This window comes from Neomonachus schauinslandi, chromosome X (genome assembly GCF_002201575.2).
Source record: "Neomonachus schauinslandi chromosome X, ASM220157v2, whole genome shotgun sequence".
NCBI classification, from domain to species: Eukaryota; Metazoa; Chordata; class Mammalia; order Carnivora; family Phocidae; genus Neomonachus; species Neomonachus schauinslandi.
Genome location: NC_058419.1, coordinates 88,418,745 through 88,429,085, shown reverse-complemented (window position 1 = coordinate 88,429,085; position 10,341 = coordinate 88,418,745). Strand labels below are relative to the sequence as shown.

At 36.6% G+C, this 10,341-nt stretch overlaps 1 pseudogene; it reads left to right on the top strand.

The window, feature by feature from the left end:
- Window positions 1-6,349: 6,349 nt before the first annotated feature.
- LOC110573409 lies at window positions 6,350-6,766 on the top strand (annotated as a pseudogene).
- The last annotated feature ends 3,575 nt before the right edge of the window (window positions 6,767-10,341 follow it).

Genomic DNA, 10,341 nt, shown 5'->3' with positions numbered 1-10,341 from the left:
GTTGGATATATGGTTTGCAGAGATTTTCTCTTGGTCTGTAGCGTGTCTTTCCATCCTCTTAACAGAGTCTTTTGCAGCACAAAGGTTTAAATTTGATGAAGTCCAATTTATCTTTTTTTTTTTTAATGGATCACACTTTTGGTGTCAAGCTGAAGAACTCTTCACTTGCCCCTTATCCCCTTATTCTGAATACCTTCTCCTGTGTTTTTTTTTTTTTTTTCCTAAAAGTTTTATGGCTTTACATTTTACATTTAAGTCCATGGTCCATTTTGAGGTGATATTTGTATAAAATATAACGCTGAATTCAAAGCTTTTTTGATTTTTATTTTTGGGGTTGTTTGTTCTTTCTTTCTTTCTTTCTTTCTTTCTTTTTTTTTTTTGCATATGGATGTTAATTACTTCAGCAACCATTTGCTGAGAGGCTATCTTTCCTCCACTTAACTGCTTTAGCACCTTTGTCCAAAGATCAGTTGGTTACGATTGTATGGGTCTATTTCGGGGTTCTCTATTCTCTTCCATTGATCTTTGTGTCTATTCTCCCACCAATGCCAAACATTCCTGATGATTGTAGCTATGGACTAAATATTTAAATCAGATAGACTCTTCCCATTTTGTTTGTTTTTTTTTCTTCAAAATCGTTATAGCTATTCGAGTTCCTTCCCATTTCCATATAAACTTCAGAATAAGCTTGTCTATATCTACAAAAATTCTTGCTGAAATTTTGGTAGAAATTGCATTAAATCTGTATATCAATTTGCGAGAATTCCCACCTTTCCTATATTGAGTTGTCTCATCCATGGTCAAGTGATATATTTTTATTGAGGTGAAATTCACATAATATTGATAATTTTATTTATTTTTTTAAAGATTTTATTTATTTATTTGACAGAGAGAGACACAGTGAGAGAGGGAACACAAGCAGGGGGAGTGGGAGAGGGAGAAGCAGGCTTCCCGCTGAGCAGGGAGCCCGATGTGGGACTCGATCCCAGGACCCTGGGACCATGACCTGAGCCGAAGGCAGACGCTTAACGACTGAGCCACCCAGGCGCCCCAATCTTCATAATTTTAAAGTGCAAAATTCAGTGGCATTTAGCACATTCATCTCTATCTAGTTCCAGAACATTTTCATCACCCCAGAAGAAAACCCTGTATTCATTAAGCACCTGCTCCCCATGCCTCCCTCCTTCCAGTCTACTCTGCTCTCTGTCTCTATAGATTTACCTATTCTAGATATTTCATATAAATAACATCATACAACATGTGACCTTTTGTCTTTGCTTTCTTTCACTTAGCATAATGTGTTTGAGGTGCATCCACATTGTAGCAGGTACCAGTATTTCATTCCTTTTTATGGCCAAGTAATATTCTACTACATGCTTATACTATAATTTATTTATCCCATTCATCTGTTAATGGATATTTGGGCTGTTTTCAGTTTTTGGCTATTGTGAATAGTGCTGCTATAAACATTTGCTTATAAGTATTTGTTTGCATACTTGTTCTGTGTTCATTTTTAAAAGATATTTTCATTGGGTATAGAATTCTACACAGTCAGTTTTACCATTTCAGTACTTTAAAGACATTGGTCATTTATGTTCTTGCTTGTGTTGTTTCTGATGAAAAATCTGCTGAAATCCTTATTGTTGTTCCTCTGTGCAAAATGTGACATTTTTCTGTGATTTCTTTTAAGATTTTCACTCTGTATCTGGGATTGAGACATTTATGGTGTTCCTTGGTGTAGTTTTCTTCATATTTATTGTGTATAGGGATTTTTTTTTAAGATTCTTACATCCATACATTATGTTTTCATAAAACTTGGAATCTTTAGGCCATTATTTCCCTATCTTTCTTCTGCCTCTGCTACTTTAATTACACATTAGAGTGCTTTAAGGTGTCCCATAGCTCACCGATGCTCTCTTAATTTTTTCCCCAATCTTTTTATTCTCTGTATTTCATTTCAGATAAAATCTATTGCTATCTCTTTAAGTTCACTAATCCTTTCTTCTGCAAAGTCTAATTTGCCATGAATCTCATTCATTATAGTTTCATTGCACCTCACACATTATAGTTTTTATCAATAGAAGTTTCAGTTTCATCTTCCATGTCTCTCCTTAACTTTTTGATCATATGGAAAATAGTTATAATAGCTGTTGTCCTTGTCTGCTAATTATAACACCTGTGTCAGTCTGAACCAGTTTCTATTAATTTCTTTGTTCTTTCATTGTGAGTCAAAGTTCCTTTTTCTTTGCATGCCTGCTAATTTTTTACTGGATGCAAGACCTTGTGAATTTTACCTTTATGGGTGCTGGATATTTATGTATTCTTATAAATATTCTTAAGCTTTTTTTTCTGGGACGTAGCTACATTACTTGGAAACACTCTGATTCTTTTAGGTCTTGCTTACAAAATTTGTTAGGTGAGATAAGAAGCATGTTTAATCTAGAGTTAATTATTCCTCATTACCGAGGCAAGAACCTTCCGAATACAACATTCCATGAACTGTGAGACCTTGCAGTCAGGTTGTTGAACACAGGTACTATTATCAGCTCTGTGTAAACACTAGGCACTGTTTCCTCTAATCCTTTCAAATGGTTCTTTCCCCAGTCTTGGGTAGTTTCCTTGTACACAGGCACTGCTCAGTTCTCAGCTGAATACTCAAGGGGCATTTTGAAGATCTTTGAAGTTCTAAATCTGTATAGTTCTCTTCTCTCAAATAATCTGTCCTGTGAACTCTAGCTCCATTGGTATTCCTGGACTCTCAGCCCCATCTCCTCTAGTCAGGAATTCCACCATAATCTACTTGGTTTCCCTCTTCCTGTGCTTTAGGCCCAAATCTCAAGGCAATAATCTGGGCCAATAGTTGGGTTCACTACATTTGTTTCCTGTCTCTCATGTATCACTCTCTTTCATTGCCTAAAGTCCAGTGTCTTGAAGAGCATTGTTTCATATATTTTGCCTGTTTTTTTAGAGAGGGAGAAGCAGGCTTCCCGCTGAGCTTCCTAAAGGCAGGAAGGTAAATCTGGATCGTTACTACATTTTGGCCAGAAACAGAATTCTAACAGTAATAATATTAAAAATTATTACTCTAAAATGAAAGCAGGATCTCAAAGAGATACCTGCACTCTCATGTTCATTACAGCATTATTTGCAACAGCCAAGATATAGATATAACCTCAGTGTCCATCAATGGATGAATGGATATATATATATATATATATATATATATATATATATATATGGAATATCATTTGCCATGAAAAAGAAGGAAATCCTGCCATTTGTGACAATATGGATAAACCTTGAGGGCATTATGCTAAGTGAAATAAGTCAAACAGAGAAAAACAAATACTGTATGATCTCATTTTTTAAAAAGATGAACTCGTAGAAACAGAGTAGTGGTTACCAGGGGCTAGGGGGTGGGAGAAACGGGGAGATGTTGGTCAAAGGATACAAACTTACAGTTATAAAATGAATAAGTTCTAAGGATCTAAAGTACAACATGGTGATTATAATTAACAATAGCATATCATATACGTGAAAGTTGCCAGGAGAGTAGATCTTAAATGTTCTAACTACAAAAAAGAAATGGTAGTTATGAGATGTGATGGAGGTGTTAACTAATGCTACAGTGGTACTCATTTTGCAATATATAAATGTATCAAATTAATACTTTAAACTTCCACAATGTTATATGTCAATTATATATTCAATAGAGCTGGAAAAAATACTATTCCAAGAATATTATTGCCAGTTTGAGTGCATTATCTTCAGTGGCTCCTTCTTATCATTTCCTGGGGGTTCTTAGTGTTCTTATAGCTTGAGGCTACTCAGAATTGCGTGGATATCAATTTCAGACTGTTAGAAACTAGTAATAAATTATATTGTTAAATAACTTGCAGAATTTTATGTGTATTAGACAAGCCCTCCATACCATTCCAAAATCCTCTTGGCCTCTCCTCTTACTCCAGCCACTGCTGCAATGACCAGCTGCATTCAGACTTGGACTGGCTTTGCATAGATGCAAGTGGACACTGTCTCTCCTTGGCTAGTGTCATACATGTTCTATTTCCCTCCCTGAGGCTTTTCTTCCTCTATCACTAGGAACTCCCTCTGCATTCCCACATGGACAACCAGAAAATGTGAGGGAGTTTAATACCCGTAGGGCCACTCTTGACCACTGGAGAACAGGAGACCATAGATAGATGATTTCCCCTTTGATCCCTGAATAGACAGTTCTGAGACTCATTTTTTCACACTTTACAAAAGATCCCAGTTGGATGGATTAGACACCAATTTTCTACAGTGGTGCCCAACTCTATTTGTACTTGGATTGGTTCTTTTCCACCTTCTTTATTCCACCTCCTTTTTATGCACATCTGCTTTCTGAAACCATATTTCTAAACAAATTACCTGCCCACAAGCCTTAATCTTAGAATCTGCTCTTAGGGAAACCAGACTAAGACAGTAGAGCATATATTTACATTTACATGTATTTATCAATATATTATAATAACCAGTTTTGGTGTGGTTATGCAATGATTCGTGACAACTAATGTGAAATCATGTAATAGTATCCATGATATCTCTGAAAAGGTTACTGCAAATGAATGGTGAGTTTTTAAAAGTCAAATTTAAAAACCAAGTCAAGCATTTATTGAGTGCTTACTCCATGCAAGGCATCATGCCAAACACTGAAAAATAGCAAGAAGTATGATGTATATGGAACCAAAGAGAAAAATGTTGAGCAGGATGTTTATTTTTAAAATACAAATTAGAACATTATTAACTAAAAAAATAATATAACTATATAACACTACTAAAAAAGTGGTATCTTCTACTTTTGTCTTGAAACAACAAAATAAAACAGATGAAATATATGAAGCTATAGTTTTTAAGACACTAGACATCAACCAACAAAGGGCAGTGATCTCTGAGAGATAGAAAACAAATGAGACCAAGCACCTGGCTGGCTCAGTCAGTAGGGCATGAGACTCTTGATCTTAGGGTCATGAGTTCAAGCCCCATGTTAGCTGTGGAGCTTAGTTAAAATTAAACAACAGCAACAAATGAGACAAATTCTATTGTTTCCCAGTTTACAGCCTGGAGCGAATTTCAAAAGTGCAAGAAGAAGGATCTCAAGCAGAGCCTAGCAGCCTGCCTGAATTAAGTAGACAGAGCTTGGAGTTCAGAAAGGTCAAGGAGACTAGAGTTCTCAAGGCAGAGTATGAGAGAGGAGAAAACACAAAATAGACCTCCAAAGATGAGCAGAAGGTCCCACTTTAGTCTTCCACCAAGTATTGATCAGTGTACGCACATGAGAGAAATGTTTGAGGCCAACCAAGAGAGTAACGTAAAACACATTCTCAGAGGTCACACAAGGCCAAGAATAGTTCCTTATATTAATTTTCAACTGCTGTGGAACAAATTACCACATACTTAGTGGCTTAAAATAAAACCGATTTACAAGTTCACAGTTCTTGAAGTCTGAATTCTGAATGCAGGCTATCTGGGTCCTCTGCTCAGGGTCTCACAGGGTGATGCCAGGATCGTGGATAGGTTGGGTCCCTTCTGGAGGCTCTTGGGCTGAATCCACTTCCAAACTCATTTGTTGTTGCCAGAATTTAGATCCTTGCCATTGTTAGGACTGAGACACCATTTTTTCACTGGCTGTCAGTAGGGGCTGCTCTCATTAGAAAGGTTAGTTTCAGGTCTTTACCATGACCCTGTCCATTTTCAAAACCAGCAAGGGATAATTTCCTTCATGTTGACTCCATCCCTCTTGTGCATCAAATTTCTTTTGTCAGGAAGAACCTAGTCTTATTTAAGGGCTCATCTGATTAGGTGAGACTCACCCAGGGTAATCAGCCTTTCTTGACATCAATTGTGCAGTATAAAAAAAACTTAATTCTGGGAGGGACAATACTCATTGAGGAGGGGATTATATAAAGGTGTGGGTCATTAGGGGTCATCTTAGAATTCCACCTACCACATTCTTGTTCCCACCAGAGTAGAAAACTTCATTAATGATGGGGAATTGGGTAGAGTACTCAGAAGGGTTTTGCCTCAGTATTGTGAAAAAACTAGCCCTAGACCAAAGATTGCTTTTGTCCTAACAAAGCTTAAAGGAATGACTTGAAAGGATAAAAATGTTTCCTAGTAACTTAAATCAACCTCAGAACAAAGCTCAAGAGTGTATATAAGATCACAAACACAGGCCTTTCTACGTTCTTTATGGCAAGTGTCAGGTGGGAGCAAGGGGGGGGGTCTGCTCCGAGGGTCCACAGCCTACTGCTTTGTCGCCTGGATCCTGATGCTGCTGAGCTCACTCCTGCTCCTCGGTCAAGAGAAGATGGTGGGCCAGAACAGCACCATCACTGCAGGTGTCTGCAGGGCTCTTTTCATCGGGTACTGTATTTACTTCTACCACCAGAGATGGCGTGGCCCCAGCTTCGAGAATAGGCTTCGAGAACCAAAGAAACAAAAGCTTGCCAAGGAGAGAGCTGGACTTTTCAAGTTACCTGACCTTAAAGATGCTGAAGCTATTCCGAAATTCTTCCTTGAAGGAAAGTTGCTAGCTTGAGGTGAATATGAGAAGGGTGTAGATCATCTGACAAATGCAGTTGCTGTGTGTGGACAGCCACAACACTTATTTCAAGTGTTAAGCAAACTCTTCCACCACCAGCAGTCCAGATGCTTCTGACCAAGCTTCCAACAATTAGTCAGGGAAAGTGTAAGTGCTCCGAGCTTGGCTGATGATGTGGAATGAGAAACGAATGTCAACATAATAATCTCAATGAAAAACATTTTTAAAATCTTAACTCAGAAGATGAGCAGCTCTAGGGGAATGAGGACAAATAGGATTGTTATGGACTGTCCTGCACTGAAACCTACCAAAGTTAATTTTTACTTTGTGTAGATCCATTTGTCTGTTTTATTTATTTTTCCCAGTGAAAAGTGTATTTTGATAGAAAGCTTTTCATTTTATAAATACACTATGAGTTACCAGAATATGGAGTTATTTTATTACGAAAATGTGCAATTAAAATGTATATATAACATCACATTACTTATGTTAAAAATACCCAGGGTTCAGTTTTGAAGGATAGGCAAAAAAAAAAAGTATAGGAAAAAGCTAAAGAAGGCACATTTTTTTAAACTAGTACATTTTGCTCTACATAAAAGAACTGGATGGAAAATTACTTTATCACAACTAAGCATTAAAATCATTGAGAGATTAAAAAAAAAAGGAACACAAATATATTCAGCACCCACAAGTTGAAAGCCAAAATGTTTGGCATTTAATAAAAAATTAGCAAGCAGGAAGGTATTATCCATAATGGAGAGAAAAATCTATCAATTGAAACTGACATAAAAATTGCACAGTTGATAGAATTAGTAGACAAGGACATTAAAACCATCATTGTAATTATATACCTTAAGTATAGGAAGCTAGAGGAAAAAATGTAACATGTTAAGTAGAGACATGGAAGATATAAAAAGACCCAAATCCAACATCATCTACGATACATGAGATGAAAAATATAATGGATCTGATTAATGGCAGATCAGATAGCACAAAAGAAATTGTTATTGAACTTGAAGATGTTTCAAAAGATAGTATCCAAAATGAACCATACAGGGGGATTAAAGAATAAAAAAGATGAATAGAGCAACAGTGAGCTGTGGGACAACTTTAAAAAGCTAACTACACATGTAATGAGAGCCACCAATGGAGAAGAGAGAGAGATGGGAACCAAAAAAAATTTGAAGAAAACATGGCCAAAAATTTTCAAGACTGTATGGAAACTGTAAGTCTACAGATCCAAGAAGCTCAATGAACTCTAAGCACAATAGAACTAACCCAAGTCTCAACATAAACAAATTTCTTAAAACCAGTGGTAAATTGAAAATGTTAAAATTAGTCAAAGAAAAAAGACACATTACATAAAAAGGGAAAAAAATGAAGTTGACAGATTTCTCATGTGGAAGAACATAATACAGAAGTGAGGGCAGTAATATATTTAAAATACAGCAAGAAAAAACTTTCAACTTAGTCATTTATACCCTGTGAAAATATCTTTCAAAAATGAAGGCCAAAAAAAGACATTTTTGAGACATTTTTTTTTAAAGCAAAATAATTCATCACTAGCTGACCCACACTACAAGACCTGTTAAAGGAAGTCTTTTGGCAGAGGAAAAATGATTCCAGATGGAAATAAGGATCTGCACAAAAGAATGAAAAGCACAGGAAATGGTAACTCTGTGTATAAATACAGTGTTTTTCCTTGTTATTCAAGTCTCTTTAAAAGATAATTGTTAAAGGGGCGCCTGGGTGGCTCAGTCGTTGAGCGTCTGCCTTCGGCTCAGGTCATGATCCCAGGGTCCTGGGATCGAGTCCCACATCAGGCTCCCTGCTCAGCGGGAAGCCTGCTTCTCCCTCTCCCACTCCCCCTGCTTGTATTCCTGCTCTCACTGTCTCTCTCTGTCAAATAAATAAATAAAATCTTAAAAAAAAAAAAAAAAGATAATTGTTAAAAATAGCAATAGAGTATGGAGTTTATAACATACGTAAAAGTAAAGTATATAACAAGAGCACAAAGCTTAGTCAGTGAGAAATGGAAGTATACTATTTTAAGATTCTTATGCTATCTGATACGATATGATATGTACTATACCATCACTGGGAGGTAGACTGTACCAAGTTTTCATTGTATACTGTAAACCCTAAAACAACCAATAAAATAACAAATTAAAGAGTTATAGTGAAGCAGTCCAGACTAAGCCACTGTAGCATAAAAAATTCTTTTGAGTTGAGGGCATTTGAGTTCCTGAAATCCTTTATTTGCCTAAAAACAAAACCTTCCAAAAGAACTCAATTGTCATAAATCCCCTCCCAGGGAATAACTTTAATCTCTTTTTGGAGTGAAGTCAGCACCACACCCAAGCAAACATTGTAACAAAACTATCGTATCTCCTATCTATTCTCCTAAGGGCTTATTTATCTTTCCAAAAAGTCATTTGTTTTTCAACAAGTGCTCTTTCTCCCCACCCCCACTTCTAAGAAGTCATTTGTTGTCCCAAAAGTGCCCCCGTGCCCCTCCCCATCTACTATTAGGATGGTGAGTGAGCCCCAAATTCTAATCAACAACTTGAGTCACATTTCTTTAGTCTATAATTAAATCAGTTTTTTCTCTTACTAATCTGGGGTTTTTTTTTTTCATTTGAATTTGCAGGCCGCCAAGCCTTAAACATAAGAGGTAAAAGAAAGGTTTTTCCTCCCTGACAATGGCTACTAATCCAACAAATGAGATAAAATGGAATCAAACATTTTTCAATTAAACCAAAAGAAGGAAGAAAAAGGAAACAGAAAAATAGACAAATAGAAAACAAATAGCAAGACAATAGATTTAAATTTGATCTTATCACTAACTAAATAAATATTAAATAATACTAAATACTAAATAATACTAACTAATCTAAATACATCAATTAAAAGGAAGAAATTGTCAAGTTGGATAAAAAAAAATAACAAGACCCAACTAAATGCTGCCTGTAAGAAAGATACTATGAATATAAAAACACATATAGGTTAAAAATTTTAAAAGACAGAAGAAAATATACCATGGTAACTAACACCAATGAAAAGAAAGCTGGAATGGATTTTTTTTTTTTTAAGATTTTATTTATTTATTCATGAGAGACAGAGAGAGAGAGAGAGAAGCAGAGGGAGAAGCAGGCTCCCAAGGAGCAGGGAGCCCGATGTGGGACTCGATCCCAGGACCCTGGGATCATGACCTGAGCCGAAGGCAGACGCTTAACCATCTGAGCCACCCAGGTGCCCTGGAATGGATTTGTTTTATTTTATTTTATTTATTTTATTTGACCGAGAGAGAGAGCACAAGCAGGGGAAGCAGCAGAGGGACAGGGAGAAACAGGCCTCCTGCTGAACAAGGAGCCAGATGTGGGACTGTATCCCAGGACCCTGGGATCATGACCTGACCCAAAGGCAGACGCTTAACTGACTGAGCCACCCAGGCACCCGTGGAATGGCTTTATTATCAGACAGTATAGATCAGAGCAAAGAATATTACCAGGGATAAGGAAATTCACTTCATAATGATAAAGGGGTTAATTCATCAAGAGGACATGACAGTCTTAAATGTTTATATAGCTACAGAGTTTCAAAATACATGAAGCAAAAACTGATAGAACTGTAAGGAGAAATAAACAAAATCACAATTACAGGCAGAAATTTCAATATCTTCCTCTTAATGGTTTTCAGAACCAGTAGACAGAAAATCAGTAAGGATATAGATTTTAACAACTTGACCCAATTGACAT